The sequence below is a fragment of the Lithobates pipiens genome, unplaced genomic scaffold (genome assembly GCF_037356315.1).
Source record: "Lithobates pipiens isolate NorthernLeopardFrog02 unplaced genomic scaffold, aLitPip1_a1.2 Scaffold_8, whole genome shotgun sequence".
In the NCBI taxonomy this organism is placed as follows: Eukaryota; Metazoa; Chordata; class Amphibia; order Anura; family Ranidae; genus Lithobates; species Lithobates pipiens.
The window spans coordinates 641,230,596-641,243,870 of NW_027507903.1; the positions used below are offsets into that span (position 1 = coordinate 641,230,596).

Below are 13,275 nucleotides of genomic sequence, written 5' to 3' on the forward strand. Positions count from 1 at the left end.
TATATATGCGATTCTGCACTGCTGGCGGGCCTCTTCTGCTTTGATTACCTACAGCAGAAGCCGATCTGCTTGTGCCAGGCACTGGATGTCCACCGGCACCCGCCAATCGCCGGACAGAGACAGAACGGAACTCTGCCTATGTAAACCAGGCAGAGTCCCGTTCGGGGGGGGGGGGGGTTTGTGTTCCTGCTTAGGAAATAAAATCCAGCACATACCTTAGTAAAAGCAGATGCGGAAAGGGTGCCTCAGCGGGACTTTAAAGGGGCAGGACAAATATTTAGTAGGCAATATCTTACTTTAAAACAAATATTTTTATTTTACTACAAGTAAAATCAAAAAGGGGTAGTGGTTATATGGGCAAAACAGAAGCCCAAATGGTAGAAGGGATAGGAATGAATGTGTGGATACAAAAAGCAAAAACAGGATGCAAAATACAATACACACAACACAAAGAGCACAATACAGGTGAATATTCCTATTCCGACGTGTTTCGAGTGTTTCAAACTCTTCCTCAGGGAAATGGATCAGCAAACATATAATATCAATCTACAAAAAAAAGAGATAACATAAAATGCGTGGCTAATACAAAGGTTATAGGGATGAGCTGAGCACCCCCCTGTTCGGTTCGCACCAGAACCTGCGAACAGACCTAAACTTCGTGTGAACTTTAGAACCCTATTAAAGTCTATGGGACTCGAACGTTCACAATCTAAAGTGCTAATTTTAAAGGGTAATATGCAAGTTACTGTCCTAAAAAGTGTTTGGGGACCCGGGTCCTGCCCCAGGGGACATGGATCAATGCAAAAAAAAAAGTTTTAAAAACGTCCGTTTTTTCAGGAGCAGTGATTTTAATAATGATTAAAGTGAAACAATAAAAGTGTAATATTCCTTTAAATTTCGTAGCTGGGGGGTATCTATAGTATGCCTGTGAAGGGGCACATGTTTCTGGTGCTTAGAACTGTCCCTGCACAAAGTGTCATTTGTGCAGGAAAAAAAGTCTTTTAAAATCACTTGCGGCTAAATTGTCGGCTCCCCGTAATACAGAGAACACTCAATGAGTGTTCTCTGTATTAGCCAACAATTCATTCATTCATTGATAAAAAAAAAAAGCAAAAAGCGTGGGGGTTCCCCTAAATTCAATTACCAGGCCCTTCAGGTCTGATATGGATATTAAGGGGAACCCCGCATCAAATTTTTAAAAAAAATTGGCGTGGGGGTCCCACTAAAAATCCATACCAGACCCTTTATCCGAGCACGCAACCTGGCAGGCCGCAGGAAAAGAGGGGGGGACGAGAGAGCGGCCCCCCCTCCCTCCTGAACCATACCAGGCCACATACCCTCAACATTGGGAGGGTGCTTTGGGGGTCTGTGATCCCTCAAAGCACCTTGTCCCCATGTTGATGAGGACAAGGGCCTCATCCTCACAACCCTGGCCGGTGGTTGTGAGGGTCTGCGGGCGGGGGGCTTATCAGAATCTGGAAGCTCCCTTTAACAAGGGGACCCCCAGATCCCGGCCCTCCCCCTGTTTGAAATGGTAAGGGGGTACAAAAGTACCCCTACCATTTCACAAAGAAAGTGTAAAAATGGTTAAATAAGACCAACACACTTTTGAAAAATTCCTTTATTAAAAATAAAAAAAAGATTCCAGCGGTGCTAATCCACTCTTGCTATCCAGCGACGAATCTCTGGTGTCCAGCGATGGATGATCATATCCAGCGACGGGGGGATCTCTCAGTCCAGCGCTGTCCATACATCCGTCTTCTGTCTGCACTCCGGAGACACTGCAGAGAGCCCAGCGCTGACGTTTCTTATATTAGGAGGGCGGGGCCACCCGTCACCTGACCCCACCCCTCTGACGCTGGTGAAGGGAGCCAGGGGTTCCCCAGTGACTTATGGGTGACCCCGCCCACTCTGATGTAACGGAAACCTGCGTTACATCAGAAGGGGCGGGGTCACCCACTACAAAAGTACCCCTACCATTTCACAAAGAAAGTGTAAAAATGGTTAAATAAGACCAACACACTTTTGAAAAATTCCTTTATTAAAAATAAAAAAAGATTCCAGCGGTGCTAATCCAATTTGATTTAAATCAAATCTGTATGTGTATGGCCCCCTTTCTTTTTTTTTCCCCTCTTTATCGGTTCAATCAAATCCCGATGTGTATGGTCTTTGGTTTGCTTTTTTGTTTGTGTTTATTATTAACACTGTTCTTCTCCCTTCTTTTCTTCCTGACATGTTTTTTTGGTTTAATTGCTGCTGCATTGCGGGGTTCCCCCCCCCCCCTTTCAAGACCACCCTCGTAGCCACCCTTCGGGGCAACCACGCTGTGTACTGATCCATGCTTCGGCTCCTCCCTCGGGTGCGGGTTCCCCCACTCAACGCACAAAGGGCCACCACTGCGCTTTTCAGCACCGGTGGCCCTTTTACGTGGGGAGAGGCGGAGGTGGAGACATATGTCTGTCCCCTCCCTCCTCACATTTGTGCGCTGCGAGCCAGTGACGCGGGTGCGGGTCCCCGTCGGCGGCTGCCCCGGACGTCACGACACCGGGCACATGCACCCAGAAGGGACCTCCCCATATGGAGGCCGACCTTTTTGCAGCGGCTTCCTGTGAGGTTTCTTTTTTTTTTTTTCCCCTCTTTCTTATTGCAGCCAATCCCGTTGTCAAAGGGGAGCTTTCCCTCCCCCTAATCGGCACCAGGATACGCCCCCCTCCATCTACATGCGGAGGGGGAGTGCTCCCGCGCCACCGACTCGGGGGGGGGGCGTCACTATCCCTCCCTACCTCCTAGCCACTCCCACCCTCTTCCCTTTAAAAGGCTGGCTTTCCACCCTGTCTGTCTGGCCGAGACTTCAGGCTACACTGACACACACACACACACACACACACACACACACACACACACACACACACCAAGGTAAGCCTCTGGTTTGACTACTCATCTCCATCACACCCTTATTGTACCATACCCCAATTGTACTGGCATCCCAGCCCCCTCTCCCACCCAGCACCCCCCCTGTTTTTTTTTGTTGGTTCAACCAAATCTGTATGTGTATGGCCTTTTTTTTTTTTGGTCCCTTCCCCCCAATTCACTATTTACACCAACTATTTCCAGACCCACTGCCTGTTTGAAACACCAGACGTGCTCCGACCTGAGCGCTGTGTCCGTCATTTACCACCGCCAGCTTTTTCTCCGCAATACAATTCTACAAATTTTTCAGTGGCTTCCCAGGTAATCATACTCCTTTATTACCACTTCAATTGCTCACGGAGAGGCCATACCCAGTCAATCATTTCATTTTATGCTGACCTGTTTGAGCTTACTCAGTGTATATATATATATAATATGTAAATACACATTACTTACTTTTATTTCAATCTCCTTTCAATCTTATTTACATCCTATGTACCCTTTTTAGATTACCCCCTGCGAGTTCTGTGAGGGACCTCCATTGACGCCCTCTGTTGGGTGAACCCCCATTTCCTCACTCAAGGTCGCAAGCCTCCCATCCAGGGCGGGAGCAATTTTTCAAGGATCAGTCTCTCTCCACCTCCTGGTTCCTTCGTCAGATGTGAGGAGATACAAGGCAGCACACTAAACCCCCCCTTCCTGTTCTCCTGAGGTCCATCATTGTTTTTAACTATGTATAATTATGGATGCATTTATGACGTATCGAGCTTCTGATACAGGGTCAGTACAACCCTAGCTTTTACTCCATGTTAGTATGCTACAGTGACTATAACCTTTGTATTAGCCACGCATTTTATGTTATCTCTTTTTTTTGTAGATTGATATTATATGTTTGCTGATCCATTTCCCTGAGGAAGAGTTTGAAACACTCGAAACACGTCGAAATAGGAATATTCACCTGTATTGTGCTCTTTGTGTTTATTGTATTTTGCATCCTGTTTTTGCTTTTTGTATCCACACATTCATTCCTCTCCCTTCTACCATTTGGGCTTCTGTTTTGCCCATATAACAACTACCCCTTTTTGATTTTACTTGTAGTAAAATAAAAATATTTGTTTTAAAGTAAGATATTGCCTACTAAATATTTGTCCTGCCCCTTTAAAGCACCGCTGAGGCACCCTTTCCACATCTACTTTTACTAAGGTATGTGCTGGATTTTATTTCCTAAGCAGGAACACCACCCCCCCCCCCCCCCCCCCGTCCGAACAGGACTCTGCCTGGTTTACATAGGCAGAGTTCCGTTCTGTCTCTGCCCGGCGATTGGCGGGTGCCGGTGGACAACCAGTGCCACAAGCAGATCGGCTTCTGCTGTAGGTAATCAAAGCAGAAGAGGCCCGCCAGCAGTGCATTTACAGCACTTACCCCCCTCCTTAGTAAAAGCAGCACACACAAAAACAGTGAATAGGCACAATTAACCCTTTGATCACCTCTGATGTTTAACCCCTTCCCAGGCAGCGTTATTAGTACAGTAGCAGTGCATATTTTTAGCACTGATCACTGCATTAGTGCCACTGGCTCCCACAAAGTGCGAAATATGTCAGTTAGTGTCAGATTGTTCACCGCAATATTGCAGTTCCGCTAGAAGTTGCTGATCACCGCTATTACCAGTATAAAAAATAAATAAATACAAATCCAGTATATAGCCCGGAGTATGTAGACGCTATAACTTTTGTGCAAACCAATTAATATACGCGTATTGGAATTTTTTTTTAAATAAAAATATGTAGGAGAATACATATTGGCCTAAATTGATGAAGACATTTTATTTTTTTAATAATTTTTTATTTTTATTTTTTTTGGCTATGTCGGTCTTTTGTTGTCTTATTGTTTATATCACAAAAAAAAAAAAAATAAATAAAAAAAACACACCCACACACCACGCAGTGGTCATCAAATACCACCGAAAGAAAGCTTTATTTGTTGGGGAAAAAAAAAAAAAAAAAATGAAAAAAGTTATTTGTGTACAAATATGAACAAAGGAAAATATTGGGCTTTTTTAGGTGCACAAATTATATCAAAATATATATATATATCTATCTATCTATTAAAAAATAGTTTGTTATTTTAAAACAAATAAACCCAAAAAAAAAAAAAAAAAACTATTTTTTAACATATATATTTGATATCATTTATGCACCTAAAAAAATCCCAATATTTTACTTTGTCCATATATTTAACTTAGGGATTTGGCGCAATAATCAAGTTGAAGCTTCCACGACCCCAAAAAAAGTTTCCATATGTTAATTGTGTACAGCATCGCACGACCGCGCAATTGTGAATTGTGCCATATCGTGAATTGCCTGGTCATGGGGGGGGGGGGGGGGGTGTAAGACTTAAAGGTCAAGTGGTTATTCTGCCCAATTTTTTATTTTTTTTTTGTAATAGTAGTCAGCTCCATCTAGTGGCCACAATGTGATATTTCCTGAAATGCCTTAATTAGAAAAATACCACCTTATGCCGCTAGATGGCAGTAAATATATATATATATATATATATATATATATATATAATTTTTTTTTTTTTTTTTTTTTTTATATTATTATTCAAAGGACTTCAAACAATTTATTTTCATTACACAATTAGAGATCATACAAAGGAAATTCAGGTGTAGCTTTTTACAGATCCTAATACAGGCACTCGTGTATAACCATTTAAAACAAACACAAAAACACACTTAAAAATAAATCTCATGCCTTTATCCCAACTAATTAACTTAATACTTTTAAAAGCCACAACGCCCGAGGAAAAAACTCATTTTAATCTTACATAGTTTGTCAGGTTGAAAAAAAGACAAGTCCATCTAGTTCAACCACAAAAAAAAAAAAAAAAAAAAATCTATTATTTTAATTACATGCTACACTGTGCCCAAATTACATTTTTTTTTTTATAATTTTGTTCGCACAAATAGAGCTTTCTTTTGGTGGTATTTATTCACGACTCCGTTTTTTTGTTTTTTATTGTGATATAAGTGAAAAAAAAAAAAAAAGAGGAAATTTAGAAAAAAATAAAAAAATATAGAGATTTCATTCTTTCTATTTTAAAAGAAGTCGAATAAAATCGAATTTTGTCATCAATTTAAGCCAAAGGGTATTCTAGCATCCTCGGTGCCACAGCTTTCAGTGGCTAATTGCTTGGGCTCTTCATCTTCTAAAGTATCACAAAAGTTCAGTATTGCCTTTTGCATGGTCTTGTAAAATCTTAGCCCTTGTACACACGGTCGGACATTCTGCCAACCAAATCCGTTAGATTTTGTCCGACGGATTGTGTCCGAAACTGTTGCATACACACACGGTAGGACCAAGTTGTCGGAAAATCCGATTGTACATAACGTGATTACGTAATTTCGTTACGATGGGACTACGTTCAGGCTAGTGGCCAATAGCTTTGATGTAGGAATTTGATCTGAGCATGCGTGGCACTTGGTCCGATCAAAATTCTCTACACATGATCGGAGTATGTCGGAAAATATTTCCAACAAGTTGGAAAATTGGGTCCGACGGATATTCCGACGGAAACAGTCCGATGCATACCACACACAGTCGGATTATCCGACAAAACGGTCCGATAGGACACATTCCGTCAGAATCTCCGATCGTGTGTACAAGGGCTTAGACACAGGTTCTGTCTGCTGGTCATCGTCAGACAACAGATCATCTGCTGGTGATTTTTCATGTGATCATGGACAGATGTAATCGGGAGCAGTGATCAGTGTCCGGTGTCATGTCACACATAGCCCCTCCCCCCCCACAGTTAGAATCATTCCCTAGGACACACTTAACCCCTACAGCGCCATCTAGTGGTTAACCCCTTCAATGCCAGTCACATTTACACAGTAACCAATGCATTTTTAATTGCACTGATCTCCGTATAAATGTGAATGGTCCCAAAACCACGCCAAAAGTGTCAGATGTGTCCGCCATAATGTTGCAGTCATGATAAAAAGCGCTGATCGCTGCCATTACTAGTAAAAAAAAAAAATTTAAATAAAAATGCCATAAAACTATCCCCTATTTTGTAGATATTTACATAATTACATAGTTAGTCAGGTTGAAAAAACACACAAGTCCATCCAGTTCAAAAAAAAAAAAAAAAAAAAAAAAAAAAAAAATTGCAAGTTGGACTTACCGGTAACTTGTTTTCCAATAGACCCTCAGGACAGCACCCAAGAGACCACTCCCCCCCCCCAGGAAAAACCCCACCAGCCAAGTCCCAAAAAGGAGGTCCCCACACAGCCCCGACCAGTCCACCTGTAGAGAACCTCCAGCCCCAACTGCAACACATAAGCGACAGTTATATCATAGCATTACAGCAACAGCATAAATAGGGCGGGTTATTGCTGTCCTGAAAGCCTATTGGAAAACAAGTTACCGGTAAGTCTAACTTGCAATTTTCCAAAATGTCTTTCAGGACAGCCACCCGAGAGGATTAGCGAGACTTACTCCAATTAGGGTGGGACAATAGCCTGTAAGACTTTCCTTCCAAAAGCCTGATCCCCAGCAGTCACAATCTATAATGATGGGCAAATGTCGTCAGACTTGTTCAAGTAGCTGCCTTACAGATTTGTTCGGGCGGGGGGGGGCCCACCAGCTTTTTCTGCCCAACTCACCGCCGAGGCCCTTTTAGAATGAGCCTGGATACATACTGGATTCTCTTGACCTGAAAGAGAATAGGCTTCTGAGATAGCCAGTGTCAACCCATCTTGCTATGATTCCTCTAGAACAGCCTTTCTCAACCTTTTCAACACAGAGGAACCCTTGAAATAGTTCTCCGGTCTCAGGGAACCCCTGCTAAAAATTAGAAATCTACAACTCATGATACATTAGTGTAATGGTCGGTGGGAAGAATGGTCCTCACACTTGTGGTCATTGGGAAGAATTACCTCCTTACAGAGAGCTAAAAAGATCAATGGTGTCAGTGGGAAATTATCTGAGAGGCAGAAATAGCCCAATGCTGAAGGAACCCCTAGCAACCTCTGGAGCAGCGATTCTCAACCAGGGTTCCGTGGAACCTTAAGGTTCCTCCAGAGGTTGCTAGATGTTTCTTCAGTATTGAGCAATTTCTGTCTCTAATGCCACGTACACACGTAGCAGACTATCCGGCGGACTTAGTCTGGCGGACTGTCCACCGGATTTTCCGAACGAGCTACCTGCCCACACACGGTACTTTTGCGGCAGACTAAGTCTGCGGTACTTTTGAAATGAACGGACTCGCACACACACACACACACACACACAGGAAAGTTCGCTCATTTTGAGCGCGGCTCCAGGTAGCCGGGCCAGCGAAGGAGGCGTCGCTGGCCCCGTCACCTGGTATGGACTTAAAGGGGAATCCCTACGCTGAAAAATTGTCGTGGGGTCCCCCCCAGGTCCATATCAGACCCTTATCTGAGCACGCTAACCGGCCAGGAAAGGGGGTGGGGATGAGCGAGCACCCCCCCTGAGCCATACCAGGCTACGTACCCTCAACATGGGGGGTGCCTTGGGGAAGGGGGGGCCGTGCATAGGGATTCGGCGTAGGGTTTCCCCTTTAAGTCCATACCAGGTGACAGGGCCAGCGACGCCTCCTTCGCTGGCCCCGGCTAACTGGAGCCGCACTCAAAATGAGCGGACTTTTCTCCGGGCGGGAAAAGTCCATTCATTTCAAAAGTACGGCGGACTGGCACACACACACGGCCGTACTGTCCGCCGAAATGCGAGTGCGGCGGACAGACTGGTGTGCAAAACGACTTTCTTAGTCTGCCGGACTTTTGGGTAAAAAAAGTCCGCCGGAGCCTACACACAGGCGGATTGTCTGGCGGACTTGAGTCCGCCGGACTTTTCCACCGGATTGTTTGATCGTGTGTATGAGGCATAAGTTCCCACTCACACCATTGATCTTTTTAGCTATCTGTAAGGAGGTAATTCTGCCCAATGACCACAAGTGTAAGGACCATTCTTCTCACCGACCATCACACTAATGTATCGTGAGTTGTAGAGTTCAAATTTTTGGCAGGGGTTCCCCGAGACCGGAGAACTTTTTCAAGGGTTCCTCTGTGGTGAAAAGATGAGAAAGGCTGCTCTGGAGGAACCCTGGTTGAGAATCACTGCTCTAGAAGCTCGTCTTCCTCTTTTATTGCCTGAAATTAAAATAAATAGTGCGTCCGCACGTCTAAAGTCTTCAGTGGCTTCTAAGTAACTCAAGACTGCTCTTTTAACATCCAGGATATGGAATTCTTCTTCTTTCTTACCCAATGGATTAGAGAAAAACGTAGGAAGTATTATCTCCTGTGTTCGATTCTGGACCGAAGCAACCTTTGGTAAAAAAAACTAGGATCCGTTTTTAGAACTATCCAGTCTGAAAAAAAATAAAATAAAAATGGCTCCCTGATTGATAAGTCTTGCAACTCACCGACTCTCCGAGCTTTTGTAATAGCTACTAAAAAGACGGTTTTTAAAGTAACTAATTTCAGGGAGGCTAAATAAATGGGTTCAAACGGTTCCTTGGTCAGCGCCTGAAGAACAATTGACAAGTCCCACCCTGGACAACTTTTAATCTCCACTGCTCTAGAGTGGGCGAGTGCTTTTTAAAAAAAAAAAAAAAAAAGAAAAAATTCGAATCACTAAAGCAGCGTACACACGGTCGGAGAATCCGTCGGAATGTGTCCTATCGGACCGTGTCGTCAGATAATCCGACTGTGTGTGGTCTGCATCGGACTGATTCCGTCCGAATCTCCGTCCGACCCAATTTTCCAACATGTTGGAAATATTTCCCGACCAACTGGGCCGGACGGACCTAATCTGATCATGTGTAGAGCATTTTCATCGGACCAAGTGCCACGCATGCTCAGATCAAATTCCTACATCAAAGCTATTGGCTACTAGCCTGAATGTAGTCCCATCGTAACGAAATTACGTCATCACGTTCTGAAAGATCGGATTTTTCGACAACTTAGTCCGACCGTGGGTATGCAACAGTTTCGGACACAATCCGTCAGACTAAATCTGACGGACAAAATCCAACGGATTTGGTTGGCAGAATCTCCGACCGTGTGTACAGGGGCTAAGGGTTCTGATGAAATAGATCTTTCCAAGAATACCCCCAGCGCAGCAACTTGAACCTTGAGGGTGCCGATCGCTAAGCCCTTGTCTGCTCGCTCTTGCAAGAACTCCAGAACAGAAGAAATTAGTTTTAGTGGTCTGGCGGATGCTGTGCACCAGGAGACCTTCCAGACTTTGGAATATATTGCTCTCGTGACCGTCTTTCTGCTAGATATGAGGGTAGCTACCAACCTATCTATAACTTTGGTTTGCACAAAAGTTATAGCGCATTTAATCAATAAACGTTTATTGCGATTTTTTTTTTTTTTACGAAAATATGTATCGGCCTAAACTTGATTTTTTTTTATATATATATATATATATAAATATAATTTTTTTTTTTTTTTCTTGGGGGGATATTTATTATAGCAAAAAAAAAAAATGCGTTTTTCTCAAAATTGTTGCTATATTTTTGTTTATAGCGCAAAAAATAAAAACCACAGGAGGCAATCAAATAACACCGAAAAAGAAAGTTCTATTTGTGGAGAATAAAAGGATGCCACATCGCACGACCGAGCAATTGTCAGTTAAAGGGACGCAGTGCCGAATCGCAAAAAGTGCTCTGGTCTCCGGGCAGCCAAATGGTCCGGGGCTGAAGTGGTTAAAGCGTCCCCATCCCCTCGTGCGCGGAAGCAAACTTCATCGGCTGATGAAGGAGGCTTGGCCGTGCCTTCGAAAACACGTTCCGATTGGCCAGACACAGTGGTGGGCGGCTCCCCGCTCTGACAGCTCCGGAACACTCCCACACAGAGTCCCACAGCTGGAGTCCTCCCCAGGTCCCTCAAGGCCTCAGCTTCCCTGCTCACACACGGCACTTGGGGACCCCCCCCCCCCCCCGGTGGGTCTTCCGTGACACTGGATCTGGAAAGCACCTACCCTCAATATCGCTATGCACCTTATACTGTCAGCAATTTGTATTATAATGAAATAAAAAATAGTGTTGCCCTAGAATTTGTCTGGCGCTTCGCTTCCTTTTTTTGCCTTCCTTTTCCATTCATGTGAATGCATTCTTGGCTCAGCACGCACTCACACTAGTGTAGGGCTTGTATGCTCACAAGATGCCACAATTCTGCCCTCATTCAGTAACACAGCAACATACACCCATCGCTCTGGCAGTGCCATTTATTGTTAGCTACATCCCAAATGCAGCAAGTAAGAGGCGTATGTATGCGGGCATAAGAACCTGCAACCTTGACGCTCATAAAGCAGTGGCGGTGCCTCCATAAGGGCGCATGGGCACCATCCCCCCTCTCTTCTGCCACCCCCTCTAGCACTGATAGATTCATGCATTGCATGAATCTATCTCACCCCCTATTAAGGCACCTGACCCCTTTTTTTCATGCAGGGCACCTGAATTACAGCAGCGGGGGGATGGTTTTGAAGCACCTGATTAAAGCCATAGGCTCTAACAGGCATCAAAAAGGGTAAACAGTGGGCACAATGCTGGGCGCTCGCAGGTCACTTGGCTCTGTTAGAAAAGCGAACGAATATTTGCTTTCCTAAAATGAAACCGCCTCTCCGCCAATCAGGTGCTGGGATCGGTTACCCGTCACCTGATTGGCTGAAACGCCAGGTGTCCAATCATAGCAGAGAACGGGTGGAGAGGACTGAAGAAGACATCGAGGAGCTGTCCCACCGAGACAGGTAAGTGCAGACGGCGGGGGGCACAGTGGCTGCGTTTGATGGGGCACAGTGGGAGCAAGTGACCACAGTGGCGGTAATTGATGAGCACAGTGGCTGCATTTTATAGCACATTGGCGGCAATTGATGGGGGGCACAGTGGCTGCAGTTGATGAGCACAGTGGCTGCGCTTGATGGGCCACAGTGGCTGCGCTTGATGGCACAGTAGTGGCAGTTGATGAGCACAGGGGCTGCGCTTGACAGGGCACAGTGGGAGCAATTGATGGGGCACAGTGGGAGCAATTGATGGGGCACAGTGGGAGCAATTGATGGGGCACATTGGTGGCAATTGATGGGCACAGTGGCTGCATTTTTTGAGACCCCCCCCCCCCCTCCAAAAAAAAAATTTGAGCACCAGCCGCCACTGTCATAAAGATTTGTTTCTTTTTCACGTGTATGGCAGCCCTTTGAAGTGAATGGGTTGCCCTATGCACAAAGCGTGACTACACAAAAAAACTTGACACCCCCCATATCTCCCTACTCCATAGCTCCCAACTGTCCCTGATTTGGAGCAATGTCCCTCTTTCCTCCTCATCTGCCCCTCCTTTTGGTCTGATCTATTATATATATATATATATATATATATATATATATATATATATATAATCTATAATATATATATCCTTTGAGAGAGAATGGAGGGGGTGTCCTATGCCTGCATACTTTTGCTGATTGGTGTCCCGCATTCCCATCTCAAAAAGTTGGGAGGTCTGCTATTCTGGTGTGATTGGGGTCTCCTGAGCCCTCTAGGTTTCTTGCAGGTAAAGGGATTCAGGTACGTACCTTCTGACTGCATGGCCGGTGACAGATCGACTGATTAGCAGGTTATTTAAAAGACTTATCCACCCAGACAGACTATGTTGTAGAACTTGCTTGAAAGGTCATCCAGGTCAATATCTAAGGTTGCCACCTCATCCCTTTAAAACCAAACACATATTGTGTGGCTGATTAAGGTGGTAATTAAACTCACTTGGTGCCTTATCTGCATTAAATTAGCCTCAGAACCCCGTGTAATTCATATGTGTTCGGTTTTTAAAGGGGTGATGTGACAACCTTATCGATATCACTCAAATATACTTAGAGCAGCATGATGCCTAAATAAAGCCGTGTTCACACATACAGGCCCCATTCTCACCTAGCGTTTTCTAAATGCGCTTTTTCTGTGTGCATTTTCACGCTCAACAAAAAGGGCAGCCCATTTGTTTCAATGGGCTTCCCTACGTGCGGCAAAGTAACTTCTTGACCAGTTCAGTTTGGTGAGTTTTTTTTTTTTTTTTCTTTTCTTCTTGCGCATTTGTTGTACTTTTTTTCAGGCAACAATTGACAACAAAGGACCGAGCCTCTTTCTGAGATTTGTTGAGATTGCGCACTTTTTTGGGAAAAAATACACTTTTTTGAATTAAAAAATAAAGTTAGTCCAATTTTTTGAGGATAATGTTACGTCGAGTAAATTGATACCCAACATGTCACGCTTCAAAATTTTTCCGCCCTGCTCGTGGAATGGCGACAAACTTTTATCCTTAAAAATCTCCATAGATGACGTTTAAAA

At 44.3% G+C, this 13,275-nt stretch overlaps 1 protein-coding gene across 4 annotated transcripts in view; it reads right to left on the reverse strand.

Moving 5' to 3' along the window:
- The window catches only part of LOC143961601 (beta-1,3-galactosyltransferase 5-like), a 108,876-nt gene that overhangs the window by 8,361 nt on the left and 87,240 nt on the right, over nucleotides 1–13,275 (reverse strand). The window lies entirely within an intron of this gene.